This window comes from Triticum urartu, chromosome 2A (assembly GCF_056163025.1).
Source record: "Triticum urartu cultivar PI428250 chromosome 2A, HENAU_Tu73, whole genome shotgun sequence".
Taxonomy (NCBI): domain Eukaryota; kingdom Viridiplantae; phylum Streptophyta; class Magnoliopsida; order Poales; family Poaceae; genus Triticum; species Triticum urartu.
The window spans coordinates 59148447-59171303 of NC_141874.1; positions in this window are offsets into that span (position 1 = coordinate 59148447).

The window sequence follows — 22857 nt, forward strand, 5'->3', positions numbered from 1 at the left end:
CTAAAAAGTCCAGTTCAAAAAAGAATTCTCTAAAAAGTCTAATTCCTTCGGAACCAATATACATTGGCTGGCCCTAGCTGCATGAATTCTCTGACCCATGCACACGCCTCGGATAATTAGGTTTGCAAGCCGTGCGCGCGTGGTAGCTAGTACTTTGCTTCACTGACCCATGCACTTGACGAACCGTAAAATAATCGATCTCTGCAAGCAAAGCATCCCTGCTGCTTTACGCTGGTCCTGAAGAATCTGATGGAGATGGCGGGAAGACAGGAGATTTTAAGCAAGGAAACGAATAAGATGTTGGGCTGGTTTGTATTGGCTTCGGGCCGTTCTTTGGGGGTCTGCCGGCCTGTGTGCTGTCGACGTCAGTAATTTAAATCGCCCATACTGATTCCTGGGGCCGGTTCTTTTGAGTGGCTTAACAAAATAAGCTGCCCCTCCTCAATTTAAAAAATAAGACCCCCCCCCCAAATTTTTTTTTGTAGGCTACTAGTAATTATTCCCTCTGTCCTAGAATATAAGAACATTTTTCAAAGTTTGTTAGTTTGAAAAACGTTCTTATATTATGGGACGGAGGGAGTAGTTTATAATCCCCAAATAATGAGAGAGACGTCTTATGGGAGAACCTGGGACCGCAAATGGGCCAGCATAGTGAAGGCAACTATTAACATCAAACTGATGCCACCCCTACTTTTCCTTTTTTTTCTTCACATTTTTATTTTCTTTGGAAATTCAAAAAATATTTAGATTTTTAAAAAAGCCCATGCATCGGAGAAAAGTTTGCAAATTTTGCAAAATGTTTCTGAATTTCAAAAGGTTCAGAAAATATGAAGAAAAAAATCACAAATAAAACAAAGTTCGCGGTTATGAATTTGAGAGTTCGCGGTTAAAAAGTTACATGAATTTACAAAAAGAAAAGGAAAATGAAAAGGAAAGATATAAATTGCCTACGCATTTAGAATAAAAGAAAAATAAAAAAGAAGCCAAACAAACCGGCCAAACAAACCGAAAAAAGGAAACCATAAAGGGGAAGCGTTGTGTTTTTTAGCATTATATTTGAGGAAAAACAAGAAATAAAAAAAGAATAAGTAGGCACATTGGGTAAGCTTCCTAGTGGATTACTGTGTGTGGTACTAAACCGTGAGGTCGGGAGTTTGAAACTCATGCCGTGCATCAATTTTTTTTAAAAGGTTTTAAAAAGTTAATAGGCCAAGTCCAGTACAAAATGGGGGTGTGCCGGTTTATGTACTAGCCAATAACTGGCGTTGAGCGCACCAAATAGGTTAGATGAACCTTGTGTTACATAACTGCAGACTATAGCGAGCAGGCAACGCGTCGCACTTCAGCGAGATGCCTCGCTGAGTCCGAAGCGGACGACGCTCCCTGGGATAATCTCAACGTCGGAAAGTGAAGAAGAAACCACCTGCGCTATGGATCGCAAGATATGCAGCCCTAAGCTGGGCGTCAACTGTGGTGGTGTGAAATCTGGCAGTAAAAGAGGGAAGGAAACGAGGCTTGATCTAGTGAGGCGCAGGAGGGTGACACAAGATGTATATAGGTTCAATCATCTACGGTGGAGATAAAAGCCTTAGTCCTGTTCTCTGGAGATACGTTCTTGTGTATATACACTAGTAGAAAATAGACCTTTCGTCCGGAGCATTATTCCTGGCCTAGTTTGGGCCCTGCACTAATGTTTTTTTTTTGAAAGCTTGCCCTGTACTAATGTGATCATTAGTCTCGGTCCCAACGACTAGGAGCGGACGGGGGCACGGCCATCATGAGTCCCGGTTCATTTTTGACATACAGTCCTGGTTGGTGATACCAACCATAACTAAATGGGTGGTGGCAGGCTGGCGTCAGGCTGGGGCCCCCACGAGCCTCTTTAGTCCCGGCTGGTATCACAAACCGAGACTATATGTGGACCTTTAGTCCCGGTTTGTATCACCAACCTGGACTAAATATGTTCCTATATAAACCCCTGCTTCGTCCAGCCCGAGCTCAAGCTCATCCTCTCTGTTTTCTCCTTTCTCCTCTCTATTCTTCCCCTTAGCTCAAGCTCATCCTTCATTTTTGCCAAGATATGAGGCACCCCATCTATCCAAGTGTCCTAAAAGGTTAGCAAATTTGTCCTTTCATCTCTCATTGCTAGTTTAGCTCGTGTAATGCTCTATAAGAATGGTCATTTGTGGGTTTTAGTTTGGAGTAATTATGTGAGAGTTTATTTATTTATATGCAATTTGAGCTCAAATTAACTTCTTAGTTCATATGTGTACGTGTGGTTTACTTAGTGCCTTCCCGTCCCCGTCCTCAGCGTCGTCGATCGCCCGTGCCGTCCCGTCGCCGGCACCACCTTGGTGAGGCTCTTGTTCTTATCCTTTTTGTGAAAAAAAATCTTATTTGTATGATTTATATAGTTGCTTGTATAATTTTCTTACTTGTATGATTGTTTGTTATACGTAGTGCCATGGTTTTGATATCCATCCCCGTCGGCCCTCAACCAGTTTATGATTCAGATGCAGTATAATATCTTTTATAATTATTTGTTGCATTTCGTGTTTATGACAATTATGCCCATTAAGTTGACATAGATATTTTTATCTAGGAGGTATGTGAATCGAGAATTGCAACCGACCCTCTTGTTGAGAAGTTAAATTTAGTTGAAAAATAAAACGAGTATTTGAAAGAAAAATTAAAAAGAATTGAAGAAGAGAAGATGAAATTGGAGTTGTATGTTGTCGATGTCGTCGATGATCACAAGATCAAGATGGATGTAATACGCTTGAAGATTAGAAAGATTAGAAAACATGTCGTTAATAAAGAGGTTTGGTATCATTATGTTGTTGGATCAATTATGACCTTAGTTGCAATTTTGATCGTATTTGTTGTTGTATTTAAATGCTTTATCTAGATAGTTGTATGTTATTTTATGAGAATAAGTGTGTATGAACTTTATGTATGAACTTGTATTAATTTGATCTTTTCGGTGTTGCGTAATGAAGATGAGCCGACAATGGATGTAGGATGACCGACGCTCACCCCAATTCATTAATGGCGTGCATAGTTTTCTGTGTGCGGCTGAGGCAAACAAGCGGGATGGTTTTATGTGTTGTCCATGTGGTGTCTGTAAGAATGATAGGAATTACTCTAGCTCAAAAGTCCTTCACGTCCATCTGTTTACGTCCGGTTTCATGTCCGACTATAACTGTTGGACCAAGCACGGAGAAAGAGGGGTCCAATGGAAGAGAATGAAGAAGAAGAGGATGATGACAACTATCCTGGGTTCCCTGAATACGATCGTACTACAATGGGGAAGAAGCTGAAGAAGAGGCATCAGATGAGCCCGCTGATGATCTTGGTCGGGCCATTGCTGATGCAAAAAAAAAACTGCGCAAGTGAAAAATGAGAAGTTGAATTTGCAGCGCATGTTATAGGATCACAAAAAATTGTTGTACCCAAATTGCGAAGATGACAAGAAAAAGCTGGGTACCACACTGGAATTGCTGCAATGGAAGGCAAAGAATGGTGCATCTGACAAGGGATTTGAAAAGTTGCTGAAAATGTTAAAGAAGATACTTCCAAAGGACAATGAATTTTCCGACAGTACGTACGAAGCAAAGAAGGTTGTCTTCCCTCTAGAATTAGAGGTGCAGAAGATACATGCATGCCCGAATGACTGCATCCTCTACCGCAGTGAGGAGTACGAGAATTTGAATGCATGTCCAGTATGCGGTGCATTGCGCTATAAGATCAGCCGCGATGACCCTGATGATGTTGAGGGCGAGTGCCTCAGGAAGAGGATTCCTGCCAAGGTGATGTGGTATGCTCCTATAATACCACGGTTGAAAATGTTTGTTTCAAAACAAAAGAGCATGCCAACTTGCTGCGATGGCACAAAGAAGACCGTAAGAAAGACGGGAGGTTGAGAGTACCCGCTTGAAGGAAATATGCCCTTGAGGCAATAATAAAGTTGTTATTTATATTTCCTTATATCATGATAAATGTTTATTATTCATGCTAGAATTGTATTAACTGGAAACTTAGTACATGTGTGAATACATAGACAAACTGAGTGTCACTAGTATGCCTCTACTTGACTAGCTCGTTAATCAAAGATGGTTAAGTTTCCTAGCCATGGACAAGAGTTGTCATTTGATGAACAGGATCACATCATTAGAGAATGATGTGATTGACTTGACACATCCGTTAGCTTAGCACGATGATCGTTTAGTTTACTGCTATTGCTTTCTCCATAACTTATACATGTTCCTATGACTATGAGATTATGCAACTCCCGAATACCGGAGGAACACTTAGTGTGCTATCAAACGTCACAACATAACTGGGTGACTATAAAGATGCTCTACAGGTGTCTCTGATGGTGTTTGTTGAGTTGGCATAGATCGAGATTAGGATTTTTCACTCTGTGTATCGGAGAGGTGTCTCTGGGCCCTCTCAGTAATGCACATCACTATAAGCCTTGCAAGCAATGTGACTAATGAGTTAGTTACGGGATGTTGCATTACGGAACGAGTAAAGAGACTTGCCGGTAACGAGATTGAACTAGGTATTGAGATACCGACGATCGAATCTCGGCCAAGTAACATACCGATGACAAAGGGAACAACATATGTTGTTATGCGGTTTGACCGATAAAGATCTTCATAGAATATGTAGGAACCAATATGAGCATCCAGGTTCCGCTATTGGTTATTGACCGAAGATGATTCTCTGTCATGTCTACATAGTTCTCGAACCCGTAGGGTCCGCACGCTTAACGTTCGGTGACGATCGGTATTATGAGTTTATGTGTTTTGATGTACCGAAGGTAGTTCGGAGTCCCGGATATGATCACAGACATGACGAGGAGTCTCGAAATGGTCGATACATAAAGATCAATATATTGAAAGGCTATGTTTGGACATCGGAATGGTTCCGGGTGAGTTTGGACAATTACCGGAGTACCGGGGGGTTACCGGAACCCCCTGGGGAGTGTATGGGCATTAATGTGCCTTAGTGGGAGAGAGGAGGAGGTGGCCAAGGTGGAGGGCGCGCCCCCCTAGCCCAATCCGAATTGGGTGGGGCCCCCCTTCCTTCCCTCTATCTCCCCCTTCCTTTCTCTCCTACTCCAACAAGGGAAGGGGAATCCTAGTCCCACCGGGAGTAGGACTCCCCCCTTGAGGCGCGCCATAGAGGGCCGGCCCCCCCTCCTCCACTCCTTTATATACGGGGAGGGGGCACCCCATAGACACACAAGTTGATTGTTTAGCCGTATGCGGTGCCCCCTCCACAGATTTCCACCTCGGTCATATCATTGTAGTGCTTAGGCGAAGCCCTGCGTCGGTAACTTCATCATCACCGTCATGACGCCGTCGTGCTGACGAAGCTCTCCCTCGACACTCAACTGGATCTAGAGTTCGTGGGACGTCACCGAGCTGAACGTGTGCAGATCGCAGAGGTGTCGTACTTTCGGTGCTATGATCGGTCGGATCGTGAAGACGTATGACTACATTAACCGCCTTGTCATAACGCTTACAGTCTACGAGGGTACGCAGACAACTCTATCCCCTCTCGTTGCTATGCATTACCTAGATGGATCTTACCTGTGCGAGTGGCATCCCCAACAATGGCATCTGAGCCAGGTCTATGCGTAGATGCTATATGCACGAGTAGAACACAAAGGAGTTGTGTGCGTGGGTATATACATATTACTTGCCGTCACTAGTTGATTCTTGATTCAGTAGTATTGTTGGATGAAGTGGCTGAAGGGGAACACGGTAATTTAAAAAAATTCCTACGCACACGCAAGATCATGGTGATGCATAACAACGAGAGGGGAGAGTATCGTCTATGTACCCTTGTAGACCATAAGCGGAGGCGTTATGACAACACGGTTGATGTAGTTGTACGTCTTCACGATCGACCGATCTTGCACCGAAGGTACGACACCTCCACGATCTGCACACGTTCGGCTCGGTGACGTCCCGCGAACTCACGATCTAGTGGAGCTTCGAGGGAGAGCTTCGTCAGCACGACGGCGTGATGATGATGATGATGTTGCTACCGGAACAAGGCTTCGCCTAAGCACCGCTACGATATTACCGAGGTGGATTATGGTGGACGATATTACCGAGGTGGATTATGGTGGAGGGGAGCACCGCACACAGCTAAAAGATCAATGATCAACTTGTGTGTCTATGGGGTGCCCCTCTCCCCCGTATATAAAGGAGTGGAGGAGGGGGAGGGGCTGGCCTCCTAGGCGCGCCCTGCTACCTCTTGAGCACTGCGTTGGTTTTCCCTTGAAGAGGAAAGGGTGATGTAGTAAAGTAGCGTAAGTATTTCCCTCAGTTTTTGAGAACCAAGGTATCAATCCAATAGGAGACCACGCGCGAGTCACGTCATACCTAGACAAACAAATAAGAACCTCGCAACCAACGCGATAAAGGGCTTGTCAATCCCTTCACGGCCACTTGCAAGAGTGAGATCTGATAGAGATAATAATAATAAGATAAATATTTTTGGTATTTTTATGATATAGATTGAAAGTAAAGATTGCAAAATAAATTATATTGGAAACTTGTATGATGGAAAATAGACCCGGGGGCCATAGGTTTCACTAGTGGCTTCTCTCAAGATAGCATAAGTATTACGGTGGGTAAAAAAATTACTGTCGAGCAATCGATAGAAAAGCAAATAATTATGAGAATATCTAGGCATGATCTAAAGGAAATATGCCCTAGAGGCAATAATAAAGTTATTATTTATTTCCTTATGTCATGATAAAAGTTTATTATTCATGCTAGAATTGTATTAACCGGAAACATGATACATGTGTGAATACATAGACAAACAGAGTGTCACTAGTATGCCTCCACTTGACTAGCTCGTTGATCAAAGATGGTTATGTTTCCTAGCCATAGACATGAGTTGTCATTTGATTAACGGGATCACATCATTAGGAGAATGATGTGATTGACTTGACCCATTCCGTTAGCTTAGCACTTGATCGTTTAGTATGTTGCTATTGCTTTCTTCATGACTTATACATGTTCCTATGACTATGAGATTATGCAACTCCCGTTTACTGGAGGAACACTTTGTGTTCTACCAAACGTCACAACGTAACTGGGTGATTATAAAGGTGCTCTACAGGTGTCTCTGAAGGTACTTGTTGAGTTGGCATATTTCGAGATTAGGATTTGTCACTCTGATTGTCAAAGAGGTATCTCTGGGCCCACTCGGTAATGCAGATCACTATAAGCCTTGCAAGCATTGTAACTAATGAGTTAGTTGCGGGATGATGTATTACAGGATGAGTAAAGAGACTTGTCGGTAATGAGATTGAACTAGGTATTGAGATACCGACGATCAAATATCGGGCAAGTAAAATACCAATGACAAAGGGAACAACGTATGTTGTTATGCGGTTTGACCGCTAAAGATCTTTGTAGTATATGTGGGAGCCAATATAAGCATCCAGGTTCCGCTATTGGTTATTGACCGGAGACGTGTCTCGGTCATGTCTACATAGTTCTCGAACCCGTAGGGTCCGCACGCTTAAAGTTCAGTGACGATCGGTATGATGAGTTTTTGTGTTTTGATGTACCGAAGGTAGTTCGGAGTCCCGGATATGATCACGGACATGATGAGGAGTCTCAAAATGGTCGAGACGTAAATATCGATATATTGGACGACTATGTTCGGACACCAGAAAGGTTTCGGAAGGTTTCAGACATATACCGGAGTACCGGGGGGTTACCGGAACCCCCCGGGGGACTTAATGGGCCTACATGGGCCTTAGTGGAAATAGAGGGCAGCAAGGGGAGTGTGGGGCGCCCCCCAAGGCCCAAACCGAATTGGTTTAGGGCAAGGGGGCCGACCCCCTCTTTCCTTCTCCTCCTCTCCTTTTCCTTCCCCCTCTCCTACTCCTACTAGGAAAAGGAGGAGTCCTACTTCCCCATCTTGGCGCGCCTCTCCCTGGCCGGCCGCCTCCTCCCCTTGCCCCTTTATATACGGGGGCAGGGGGCACCCCATAGACAAAACAATTGATCATTGATCTCTTAACCGTGTGCGGTGCCCCCCTCCACCATAATCCACCTCGATCATATCGTAGCGGTGCTTAGGCGAAGCCCTGCGTCGGTAGCATCATCATCACCTTCACCACGCCGTTGTGCTGACGAAACTCTCCTGTGAAGCTTTGCTGGATCGGAGCTCGCGGGACGTCATCGAGTTGAACGTTTGCATAACTCGGAGGTGCCGTGCGTTCGGTACTTGGATCGGTCGGATCGTGAAGACGTACGACTACATCAACCGCGTTGTGCTAACGCTTCCGCATTCGGTCTACGAGGGTACGTGGACAACCTCTCCCCTCTCGTTGCTATGCATCACCATGATCTTGTGTGTGCGTAGGGAATTTTTTGAAATTACTACGTTCCCCAACAGTGGCATCCGAGCCAGGTTTATGCGTAGATGTTATATGCACGAGTAGAACACAAGTGAGTTGTGGGCGATACAAGTCATACTGCTTACCAGCATGTCATACTTTTGGTTCGACGGTATTGTTGGATGAAGCGGCCCGGACTGACATTACGCGTACGCTTACGCGAGACTGGTTCTACCGACGTGCTTTGCACACAGGTGGCTGGCGGGTGTCAGTTTCTCCAACTTTAGTTGAACCGAGTGTGGCTACGCCCGATCCTTGAGAAGGTTAAAACATCACTAACTTGACGAACTATCGTTGTGGTTTTGATGCGTAGGTAAGAACGGTTCTTGCTCAGCCCGTAGCAGCCACGTAAAACTTGAAACAACAAAGTAGAGGACTTCTAACTTGTTTTTGCAGTGCATGTTGTGATGTGATATAGTCAAGACAAGATGCTATATTTATTGTATGAGATGATCATGTTTTGTAACGGAGTTATCGACAACTGGCAGAAGCCTTATGGTTGTCTCTTTATTGCATAAGATGCAAATACCATGTAATTGCTTTACTTTATCGCTATGCGATAGCAATAGTTGGCGAGACGACCATGTGACGACGCATTGATAGAGATCAAGATGATGGAGATCATGGTGTCATGCCGGTGACGATAGAGATCATGACAGTACTTTGGAGATGGAGATCAAAGGCGCAAGACGATCATGGCCATATCATGTCACATATTTTGATTGCATATGATGTTTATCCTTTATGCATCTTATTTTGCTTTGTTCAGCGATAGCATTATAAGATGATCTCTCAATATATTTCAAGGTAAAAGTGTTCTCCCTGAGTATGCACCGTTGCCAAAGTTCATCGTGACGAGACACCACGTGATGATCGGGTGTGATAAGCTCAACGTTCATCTACAATGGGTGTAAGATAGTTTTGCACACGCAGAAATACTCGGGTTAAACTTGACGAGCCTAGCATATGCAGATATGGCCTCGGAACACTGGAGACCAAAAGGTCGAGCATGAATCATATAGTAGATATGATCAACATAATGATGTTCACCATTGAAAACTACTCCATCTCACGTGATGATCGGACATGGTTTAGTTGATTTGGATCACCTGATCATTTAGATGACTAGAGGGATGTCTATCTAAGTGGGAGTTCTTAAGTAATATGATTAATTGAACTTAAATTTATCATGAACTTAGTCCTGATATTATTTGCATATCTATGTTGTAGATCAATAGCTCGCACATAGCTTCCCCGTTTATTTTTTATATGTTCCTAGAGAAAAATAAATTGAAAGATGTTAGTAGCAATGATGCGGATTGGATCCGTGATCTGAGGATTATCCTCATTGCTGCACAGAAGAATTATGTCCTTGATGCACCGCTAGGTGACGGACCTATTGCAGGAGCATATGCAGACGTTATGAACGTTTGGCAAAGCTCGGTATTATGACTACTTGATAGTTTAGTGCACCATGCTTTACGGCTTAGAACCGGGACTTCAAAAATGCTTTGAACGCCACGGAGCATATAAGATGTTCCAAGAGTTGAAATTAGTATTTCATACTCATGCCCGTGTCGAGAGGTAGGAGACCTCTGACAGTACTTTGCCTACAAAGATGGAGGAGAATAGCTCAACTAGTGAGCATAAGCTCATATTGTCTCGGTACTACAATTGCTTGAATCAAGTGGAGTTAATCTTCCAGATAAGATAGTAATTGACAAAGTTCTCTAGTCACTATCACCAAGTTAATAGAACTTAGTGATGAATGATGACCCACAAGTATAGGTGATCTATCGTAGTCCTTTCGATAAGTAAGAGTGTCGAACCCAACGAGGAGCAGAAGGAAATGATAAGCAGTTTTCAGCAAGGTATTCTCTGCAAGCACTGAAATTATAGGTAACGGATAGTTTTGTGATAAGATAATTGGTAACGAGCAACAAGTAACAAAAGTAAATAAAGTGCAGCAAGGTGGCCCAATCCTTTTTGTAGTAAAGGACAAGCCCGGACAAATTCTTATATAAAGAAAAGCGTTCCCGAGGACACATGGGAATTATCGTCAAGCTAGGTTTCATCACGATCGTATGATTCACGTTCGGTACTTTGATAATTTGGTATGTGGGTGGACCGGTGCTTGGGTACTGCCCTTACTTGGACAAGCATCCCACTTATTATTAACCTCTATTGCAAGCATCCGCAACTACAACAAAAGTATTAAGGTAAACCTAACCATAGCATGAAACATATGGATCCAAATCAGCCCCTTATGAAGCAACGCATAAACTAGGGTTTAAGCTTCTGTCACTCTAGCAACCCATCATCTACTTATTACTTCCCAATGCCTTCCTCTAGGCCCAAATAATGGTGAAGTGTCATGTAGTCGACGTTCACATAACACCACTAGAGGAGAGACAACATACATCTCATCAAAATATCGAACGAATACCAAATTCACATGACTACTAATAGCAAGACTTCTCCCATGTCCTCAGGAACAAACGTAACTACTCACAAAGCATATTAATGTTCATAATTAGAGGGGTATTAATATGCATATAGGATCTGAACATATGATCTTCCACCAAATAAACCAACTAGCATCAACTACAAGGAGTAAACAACACTACTAGCAACCCACAGGTACCAATCCCAGACTTGGAGACAATAATTGGATACAAGAGATGAACTAGGGATTGAGAGGAGATGGTGCTGGTGAAGATGTTGATGGAGATTGACCCCCTCCCGATGAGAGGATCATTGGTGATGACTATGGCGATGATTTCCCCCTCCCGGAGGGAAGTTTCCCCGGCAGAACAGCTCCGCCAGAGCCCTAGATTGGTTCCGCCAAGGTTCCGCCTCGTGGCGGCGGAGTCTCGTCCCGAAAGCTGGCTTATGATTTTTTCCTCAAGAAAGACTCCATATAGTAGAAGATGGGCATCGGAGGGCCACCAGGGGGGCCACGAGGTAGGGGGGCGCGCCCAGGGGGGTAGGGCGCGCCCCCACCCTCGTGGGCAGGGTGTGGCTCCCCTCAGGAACTTCTTGCGCTCAGTATTTATTATATATTCTGAAAATGACTTCTGTGAAGTTTCAGGACTTTTGGAACTGTGCAGAATAGGTCTCTAATATTTGCTCCTTTTCCAGCCCAGAATCCCAGCTGCCGGCATTCTCCCTCTTTATGTAAACCTTGTAAAATAAGAGAGAATAGGCATAAGTATTGTGACATAATGTGTAATAACAGACCATAATGCAATAAATATCGATATAAAAGGATGATGCAAAATGGACGTATCAACTCCCCCAAGCTTAGACCTCGCTTGTCCTCAAGCGAAAGCTGAAATCGAAAAATATGTCCACATGTTTAGAGATAGAGGTGTCGATAAAAAATAAATACGGACATGAGGGCATCATGATCAATCTTAGAACAACAACTTATATAATTCTTGTCATATGATCTCTTATGCTAGAGTAACAATTAAATCACAATTTCAAGTATGAATCATAAGCTTTATTGAAAACTAAAAAACTATAATCTCAGTCATTGGAGCAATTGCAATTTATCATAACATAGGAAAGAGTCAATATAAGAGCTTTTCAGCAGGTCCACATACTCAACTATCATATAGTATTTCACAATTGCTAACACTCATGCTATACTCATGGGTATGGAGTTTTAATCGGACACAGAGAAAGATAGGGGCTTATAGTTTTGCCTCCCAATGTTTTACCTCAAGGGTAATGTCAACAATAATAGTTCATGAAAACTCACATCCAATTAGCCATATATACCAGGATCTTTCCAACATATTGTGCTTGCCAAAGGATAAAATGTAAAAAGGAAAGGTGAGGATCACCAAGACTCTTATGTAAGGTAGGAGATAAAAGTAAAAGATAGGCCCTTCACAGAGGGAAGCAGAGGTTGTCATGCACTTTTATGGATGGATGCACAAAATCTTAATGCAAAAGAATGTCACTTTATATTGCCACTTGTGATATGGACCTTTATTATGCAGTCCGTCGCTTTTATTTCTTTCATATCGCACGATCGTATAAAGCTTATTTTCTCCCACACTAATAAGTCATACATATTTAGAGAGCAATTTTTATTGCTTGCACCGATGACAACTTACTTGGAGGATCTTACTCAATCCATAGGTAGGTATGGTGGACTCTCATGGCAAAACTGGTTTAAGGGTGTTTGGAAGCACAAGTAATATCTCTACTTGGTGCCAAGAATTTGGCTAGCATGAGGGGGAAAGGCATGCTCAATCATGTTGGATGATCCATGACAATATAATTTATCTCAGATGTAAGAAAACATAACCCATTACGTTGTCTTCCTTGTCCCACGTCAACTCTTTAGCATGTCATATTTTAATGAGTGCTCACAATCATAAAAGATGTCCAAGATAGTATATTTATATGTGAAGACCTCTCTTTCTTTATTACTTCCTATTAATTGCAATGATGACCAAAACTATGTTTGTCAACTCTCAACAACTTTTATTTATCATACTCTTTATATGCGAAGTCATTACTCTCCATAAGATCACTATGATCTCTTTTATTCTTTTTATTCTTTCTCTTTTCTTTTATTCAAGATCATGGCAAAATAATCAAGCCCTTTACTCAACACTAATCTTTATTATATATAGCTCACGGACTCGATTCCATAGAAGGATCATAAAGCAAAACTCACAATTAGATCATACAAAAACTTTATTCTACTAGATCAATATATTATCAAAAGGATCGAACTAAGAAAAACGGTAAAGATAAAAGTGATGGTGATACGATATCAGGGCACTCCCCCAAGCTTGGCAGTTGCCAAGGGGAGTGCCCATACCAGATACTCAATTATTCTTTGTTGGTGGAGAGGGTGGAGTTGTTGATGATGTAGGCTTCTTCCTTTTGTGCTTGAGGATAGAATTTTGGTCCCTCAGGTCATAGATCTCCTGCTCCAGGCTCAGTATCTTTTTGCATAGTTCCTGCTTGTTTTCCTGCAAGAGGCGAAAAGGGGTAAACTTGATATTAGGTTTCTTTACTCTATCCGGGAGGCTTGAATTTTTGAACTCCACATGCATATCCCCATGTTGAGGTAATGGGACTTCATCTTCTTCTGAGCTCGTCTCTTCCCTTCCCTTGGGTTCATAGTCCTCTTCTTCTTTCGTAGTCCAACCACAATGCTCCACATCCCCATAGACCTTAGGATCTGCAAGGTAATCAGCCACATAGCTCTCTCCTTCTGAATCCTGGGATGACATGTTGCTCTAATTTGCAGCAGGACAGCTCGAAACAAAGACAAGAGATATTTGCGTGATACGGTGGTCAAAACCTTCAGGAGATTATATAATGAATTTTTACCGACCAAAATACGTAACGTGCAAGAAAATGGAGTCTGTAGAGCACACGAGGTGCCCACGAGGTAGGGGCGCGCCCAGGGGGTAGGGCGTGCCCTCCACCCTCGTGGAGCTCTCGTGTCCTTCCCAGACTGCTTCTTATTTTTCTATTTTTCTAAATATTCCAAAACAGAAGAAAATTGCCATTAGAACTGTTTTGAAGTCGGTTTACTTACCGTACCACATACCTATTCCTTTTCGGAGTCTAAAACGTTCCGGAAAGTGTCCCTTATGTATTCCTCCGGGGTTACGGTTTCAATAACATTTGTTTCAACATTTATAGGATTAAATGAGATATAATGTTCAATTCTTTGACCGTTTACCACCTTCGGATTTGTGCCTTCGAAGTTGTTGATTTTTATGGCACCGAAATGATAGACCTCCTCGATAATGTAAGGACCTTCCCATTAGAGAGAAGTTTTCCTGAAAAAATCTTAAACGAGAGTTGTATAGCAATACATAATCACCTACATTAAACTCATGTTTTTGTATTCTTTTGTCATGCCATCTTTTAACTTTTTCTTTAAATAATTTGGCATTCTCGTAGGCTTGGGTTCTCCATTCATCAAGTGAGCTTATGTCAAATAACCTCTTCTCACCGGCAATTTTGAAATCATAATTGAGCTCATTAATAGCCCAATAAGCCTTATGTTCTAGTTCGAGAGGTAAGTGGCATGCTTTTCCATAGACCATTTTATACGGAGACATACCATAGGATTTTTATATGCGGTTCTATAAGCCCATAATGCATCATCAAGTTTCTTGGACCAATTCTTTCTAGATCTATTAACAGTCTTTTACAAAATTAATTTGAGCTCTCTATTTCTCAATTCTACTTGACCACTAGACTGTGGGTGATAAGGAGATGCAATTCTATGATTAACATCATATTTAGCAAGAATTTTTCGGAAAGCACCATGAATAAAATGTGAACCACCATCAGTCATTAAATATCAAGGGACTCCAAACCTTGGAAAAATAACTTCTTTAAGCATCTTAATAGATGTGTTATGATCAACACTACTAGTTGGAATAGCTTCTACCCACTTAGTAACATAATCAACAGCAACTAAAATATGTGTGTATCCATTGGAGGCAAGAAAAGGTCCCATATAATCAAAGCCCCAAACATCAAATGGTTCAATAACAAGTGAATAATTCATAGGCATTTCTTGACGTCTACTAATATTACCAATTCTTTGACATTCATCACAAGATACAACAAACTTATGGGCATCCTTGAAGAGAGTAGGCCAATAAAAACCGGATTGCAATACCTTGTGTGCAGTTCTATCTCCAGCGTGGTGTCCTCCATAAGCTTCGGAGTGACACTTGTGTAGGATCTGTTCTTGTTAATGCTCAGGTACACAACGTCTAATAACACCATCAACTCCTTCTTTATAAAGATGTGGGTCATCCCAAAATTAATGTCTCAAATCATAGAAAAACTTTTTCTTTTGCTGGTATGTGAAACTAGGTGGTATAAATTTAGCAACAATATAATTAGCATAATCAGCATACCATGGAGCAGTACGAGAAGCATTTATGACATTTAATTGTTCATCAGGAAAGCTATCATCAATAGGTAGTGGGTCATCAAGAACATTCTCTAGCCTAGCCAAGTTGTCTGCAACGGGGTTCTCAGCTCCCTTTCTATCAATAATATGCAAACCAAATTCTTGTAGCAAGAGAACCCATCTAATAAGTCTAGGTTTAGCATCTTTATTTTCCATAAGATATTTAATAGCAGCATGATCCGTGTGAATAGTTACTTTAGAATCAACAATATAAGGTCTGAACTTATCACAAGCAAATACAACTGCTAAGAATTCTTTTTCAGTAGTAGCACAATTTCTCTAAGCATTGTCCAGAGTTTTACTAGCATATTGAATAACATTTAATTTCTTATCAACTCTTTGCCCTAGAACAGCATCTACAACATAATCACTAGCATCACACATAATTTCAAAAGGTAAATTCCAATCAGGCGGCTGAACAATAGGTGCAGAGATCAATGCTTTCTTAAGTATTTCAAATGCTTCTACGCAATCATCATCAAAAACAAATGGTATATCTTTTTGTAATAAATTAGTTAGAGGTCGAGAAATTTTTGAGAAGTCCTTAATGAACCTCCTATAAAAACCGGCGTGACCAAGGAAACTTCTTATACCTTTGATGTCCTCGGGACATGGCATCTTTTCAATAGCATCAACCTTAGCTTTATCAACTTCAATACCTCTTTCAGAAACTTTATGCCCCAAGACAATACCTTCATTAACCATAAAGTGGCACTTCTCTGATAACCCACAAGTATAGGGGATCGCAACAGCTTTCGAGGGTAGAGTATTCAACCCAAATTTATTGATTCGACACAAGGGGAGCCAAAGAATATTCTCAAGTATTAGCAGCTGAGTTGTCAATTCAACCACACCTGGAAACTTAGTATCTGTAGCAAAGTGTTTAGTAGCAAAGTAATATGATAGTGGTGGTAGAGGCAACAAAAGTAAAGACATCAAAAGTAATGTTTTTGGTATTTTGTAGTGATTGTAATAGTAGCAGCAGGAAAGTAAATAAGCGAGAACCAGTATATGGAAAACTCGTAGGCACCGGATCAGTGATGGATAATTATGCCGGATGCGGTTCATCATGTAACAGTCATAACATAGGGTGACACAGAACTAGCTCCAATTCATCAATGTAATGTAGGCATGTATTCCGTATATAGTCATACGTGCTTATGGAAAAGAACTTGCATGAAATCTTTTGTCCTACCCTCTCGTGGCAGCGGGGTCCTATTGGAAACTAAGGGATATTAAGGCCTCCTTTTAATAGAGAACCGGAAGAAAGCATTAGCACATAGTGAATACATGAACTCCTCAAACTATGGTCATCACCGGGAGTGGTCCTGATTATTGTCACTTCGGGGTTGCCGGATCATAACACATAGTAGGTGACTATAGACTTGCAAGATAGGATCTAGAACTCACATATGTTCATGAAAACATAATCATGGCACTCGGGCCCTAGTGACAAGCATTAAGCATAGCAAAGTCATAGCAACATCAATCTCAGAACATAATGGATACTAGGGATCAAACCCTAACAAAACTAACTCGACTACATGATAAATCTCATCCAACCCATCACCGTCCAGCAAGCCTACGATGGAATTACTCACGCACGGCGGTGAGCATCATGAAATTAGTGATGGAGGATGGTTGATGATGACGACAGCGACGAATCCCCATCTCTGGAGCCCCGAACGGACTCCAGATCAGCCCTCCCGAGACGTTTTAGGGCTTGGCGGTGGCTCCGTATCGTAAAACGTGATGATTTCTTCTCCTTGATTTTTTTCTCATCGAAACTCAATATATGGAGGTGGAGTTGGAGTCGGAGATGCAACAGGGGGCCCATGAGGTAGGAGGGCGCGCCCAAGGGGGGGCGCCCCCACCCTCGTGAGAAGGGTGTGGGCCCCCCGGTCTTCATCTTTGGCGAGGATTTTTTATTGTTTTTTCTAAGATGTTTCGTGGAGTTTCAGGTCATTCTTAGAATATTTGTTTTCTGCACATAAAACAACACCATGGCAATTCTGCTGAAAACTGCGTCAGTCCGGGTTAGTTCCATTCAAATCATACAAGTTAGAGTCCAAAACAAGGGCAAACATGTTTGGAAAAGTAGATACGATGGAGACATATCAACTCCCCCAAGCTTAAACCCTTGCTTGTCCTCAAGCAATTCAGTTGACAAACTAAAAGAAAGAAAAACTTTTACAAACTCTATTTGCTCTTGTTGTTGTAACTATGTCAAGCCAGCATTCATGTTTTCAGCATAGATCATAACTAACCACATTTGCAATAATTCTCAGGTCTCATGATTACTCATATCAATAGCATAATCAACTAGCAAGTCATAATAATAAATCTCGGATGATAACACTTCCTCAAAACAATCATAATATGATATAACAAGATGGTATCTCGCTAGCCCATTCTGAGACCGCAAAACATAAATGCAGAGCACCTTTAAAGATCAAGGACTGACTAGACATTGTAATTCATGGTAAAAGAGATCCAATCATAGTCATACCCAATATAAATTAACAGTGATGAATGCAAATGACGGCTGCGCTCTCCAGCTAGTGCTTTTTAATAAGAGGGTGATGACTCAACATAAACGTAAATGGGTAGGCCCTTCGTAGAGGGAAGCAGGGATTTGTAGAGGTGCCAGAGCTCGGTTTTGAAATAGAGATAAATTGTATTTTGAGCGGTATACTTTCATTGTCAACGTAACAACTAAGAGATGGTGATATCTTCCATGCTAAACACATTATAGGGGGTTCCCAAACAGAATGGTAAAGTTTATACTCCCCCTCCACCAACAAGCATCAATCCATGGCTTGCTCGAAACAACGAGTGCCTCCAACATACATCGGGTCCTAGGGGGAGTTTTGTTTGCAATTAATTTTGATTTAGTTTGCATAAAGCATGGGACTGGGCATCCCGGTGACCAGGCATTTTCTCGTGAGTGAGGAGCGGAGTCCACTCCTCTTGAGAATAACCTGCCTAACACGGAAGATAAGGACATCCTTTGTTGATACATGAGCTATTCGAGCATACAAAACAGAATGTTTATAGTTTGGCACATACAAATTTACTTGGAATGGCAGGTAGATACCGCATATAGGAAGGTATGGTGGACTCATCTGGAATAACTTTGGGGTTTAAGGGATTGGATGCACAAGCAGTATTCCCGCTTAGTACAAGTGAAGGCTAGCAAAAGACTGGGAAGCGACCAACTAGAGAGCGACAATAGCCATGTACATGCATTAAAATTAATAAACATTGGATGCAAGCATGAGTAGGATATAATCCACCATGAACATAAATATCATGAAGGCTATGTTGATTTTGTTTCAACTACATGCGTGAACATGTGCCAAGTCAAGTCACTTAAATCATTCAAAAGAGGATACCACCCCATCATACCACATCATAATCATCTCAATAGCATGTTGTCACACAAGGTAAATCATTATAACTCATAGCTAAACAAGCATGGCACAAGCAACTATGATCTCTAATTGTCATTGCAAACATGTTTATTCATAATAAGCTGAATCAAGAACGAGGGACTCATCATATTTACAAAAACAAAAGAGGTCGAGTTCATACCGGCTTTTCTCATCTCAATCAGTCCATCATATATCATCATAATTGCCTTTCACTTGCACGACCAAACGGTGTGAATAATAATAAGAGTGTACGTGCATTGGACTAAGCTGGAATCTACGAGCATTCAATAAACAGGAAAAGACAAGGCAATATGGGCTCTTGGTTAAATCAACAATAATGCATATAAGAGCCACTTCAACAATTTACTGACCCCCAAAGAAAAGAAATAAAACTATTTACACGGGAAAGCTCCCAACAAGCAAAAGAAGAACGGGAAATATTTTTGAGTTTTCTTTTTAATTATTACTACTACAGCAGAAAAATAAATTACTAATAATTTTTTTGGTTTTCTTAAGGTTTAACATACACACAAGAAGAAAAAAGAAAAAAGAAAATAAACTAGCATGGATATTACTGTGAAAAAGTATGAGCACCGACATCTAGCAATGAGTGTGTGTGAACATAAATGTAATGTCGGTGAGAGATACGTACTCCCCCAAGCTTAGGCTTTTGGCCTAAGTTGGTCTATGGCCATGGCTGGCCTGGCGGATATCCATAATAATAGTTGTTGGGGTCATACTGTGATGAGGAGGAATAGTTGGGATCATACTGATGTGCAGCGGTTATCGCCTGCTGAGCTGCAGCGTGGAGTCGAGCTGCCTCCGCTCTCCTCTCGTACTCTTCTGCCTCCTCTCTGGTAATAACATATCTTCCTTTTGTCTGTGAATCAAAGAAGGCAGGAGCAGGGAGAGTAATACGGAAAACACGTCGTTTATCAAAAATTAAGCGATATAAGAGAGGTGATTCAGGCCTCTCGACAAACTGGTGCGAAGCCATAGAGTTATAATCTAAATATAAAGGAGGCAACTCCATATCACCCTCACGAATGTCTATTTCAAGAAAATGAGCTAAGCGGGTTGCATAAATTCCTCCAAAGAAATCTTCATTATGTCTATTATGATGCAACCTACGAGCTACAATGGCTCCCATATGATAAGATTGGTCTCCTAACACAGCACTCCTGAGAATGCTAAGATCAGGGACACACATGTGGCATGCTTCATCCTTAGCATTTATGCATCTACCAATGTAGAGAGCAAAATAATGTATAGCAGGAAAGTGAATGCTCCCTATGGTAGCCTGCGTTATATATCTAGATTCCCCCACAGTTATACTAGCAAGAAAGTTTCTAAATTCAGATTTAGGGGGATCCCTAAGACTACCCCATGATGGAAGTTCGCAAGCAGAAGTGAAATCCTCTAGGTCCATGGTATAAGATTTGTCATAGAGATCAAACATGACTGAAGGAGAATTACGCGAAGATGAATACTCAAACCTCCTCACAAATGAACTTGTGAGATCATGATACTGGGGGCATTTGTTACCCTCAAAATCCTCAAGACCGGCATTAGCAAATATGCTTTGAATTCTTCTTTAATTCCCGCACGGTCCATAAAATTTTCCGACGGCCATTCGCAAGGCCGTACTGGAGCGTCTCTTGGTGGATCCTCGTCAGCATCGCGCATAGCAATCCTGGGTCCTTGCTTCTTAGAGGAACCACCTTGGAACATCTTCCTAAACATATTGTTTTTCTCTGAAAAATTCTGAAATTTTTAGTAACTTCAAACAAAAATGAACCAACTTCAATAAAACTGATAGCAACTACTCCTACAAGTGCCTAGAGCCTATATGAAGTATTAGAACTACTTAGAACCATATAAATTTGACATGCAAGCTCAAGAACATGGTCACTTATGCAGCACAAATTTGCAAAGAATAAAGCACTAGAACAAAAACTAATTGGACCAATGGATGAGTCACATACCAAGGAACAATCTCCCCAAGCAGTTTTGTGAGAGGTGCTTTGAGCAAGGAGATCGAAAATCGCAGCAAAAGTGGCTCGAACTCGTGCTTAAGTTGGTTTTTCGGGTTTGTGTGAGATAGAGGAAGAAGATGGGTGTTGGGATAAGTGGAGGAGGGCCACCGTGGGCCCACGAGACAGGGGGCGCGCCCTATAGGGGGGGCACCCACCACCCTCGTGACCAGGTGGCAGCTCCTCCCGCGGTTATTTTTGCACAATAAATCCTCAAATATTCCCGAAAAAATCATATTAAATTGGCATGGCATTCTGAGGACTTTTATTTTCGGGATATTTTTACATTGCACGTAGAAGTCAGGAAACAGACATAAAATACTATTTTTACTTTATTTAATATAAATAACAGAAAGTATAAAGAGGGTACAGAAGTTTGTGCTTCTAGTTTCATCCATCACATCCTCATCAAAAGGAATCCACTAACAAGGTTGATCAAGTCTTGTTAACAAACTCATTCCGATAATCATGAAACCGGAGAAATTTCGAATAACACTAATTTACCTCAACGGGGATATGCACATCCCCAATAAGAATATCATATTTCTTCTTGACAGTAGGAAGAGGAAATTCAAAACCACCAAATATAATCAATGGAATTTTTCCAATAGAATTGATACTCTGAACTTGAGGTTGTTTCCTCGGAAAGTGTACCGTATGCTCATTACCATTAACATGAAAAGTGACATTGCCTTTGTTGCAATCAATAAGAGCCCCTACAGTATTAAGAAAAGGTCTTCCAAGAATAATAGACATACTATCATCCTCGGGAATATCAAGTATAACAAAGTCCGTTAAGATAGTAACGTTTGCAACCACAACAGGCACATCCTCACAAATACCGACAGGTATAGCAGTTGATTTATCAGTCATTTGCAAAGATATTTCAGTAGGTGTCAGCTTATTCAAGTCAAGTCTATGATATAAAGAGAGAGGCATAACACTAACACCAGCTCCAAGATCACATAAAGCAGTTTTAATATAATTTCTTTTAATGGAGCAAAGTATAGTAGGTACTCCGGGGTCTCCAAGTTTCTTTGGTATTCCACCCTTAAAAGTGTAATTAGCAAGCATGGCGGAAATTTCAGCTTCCGATATCTTTCTTTCATTAGTAATGATATCCTTCATATATTTAGCATAAGGATTTGTTTTAAGCACATCAGTTAATCTCATACGCAAAAAGATAGGCCTAATCATTTCAGCAAAGCACTCAAAATCCTCATCATCCTTTTTCTTGGATGGTTTCGGAGGAAAAGGCATGGGTTTCTGAACCCAAGGTTCCCTTTCTTTACCATGTTTCCTAGAAACAAAGTCTCTTTTATCATAACGTTGATTCTTTGATTGTGGGTTATCAAGATCAACATCAGGTTCAACTTCTACATCATTATCATTACTAGGTTGAGCATCATCATGAACATCATCATTAATATTTTTTCTAGGTTCATGTTCATTACCAGATTGTGTTTCAGCATCAGACATAGAAATATCATTTGGATTATAAGGTGGTTCAGCAATAGGTTCACTAGAAGTTTGCACAGTTCTATCATTTTTCTTCTTCTTCTTTTTAGAAGAACTAGGAACATCAATATTATTTCTTTGAGAATCTTGCTCGATTCTCTTAGGGTGGCCTTCAGGATACAAAGGTTCCTGAGTCATTCTACCAGTTCTAGTAGCCACTTTAACAGCATAATCATTTTTCTTACTATTCATTTCATCAAGCACTTCTTTTTGAGCCTTAAGTACTTGTTCTACTTGAGTGGTAACCATAGAAGCATGTTTGCTAACAAGTTTAAGTTCACCTTTAATATCAGCCATATAATCACCCAAGCGTCTAATCATATAAGCATTTTCTTTTAATTGTCTACCAAAATAAGCATTGACGTCATATTGCTTATACATAAAGTTATCAAACTCATCCAAGCATTGACTAGCAATTTTAGTAGGAGGGACTTCAGCTTTATCATATCTATAGAGAGA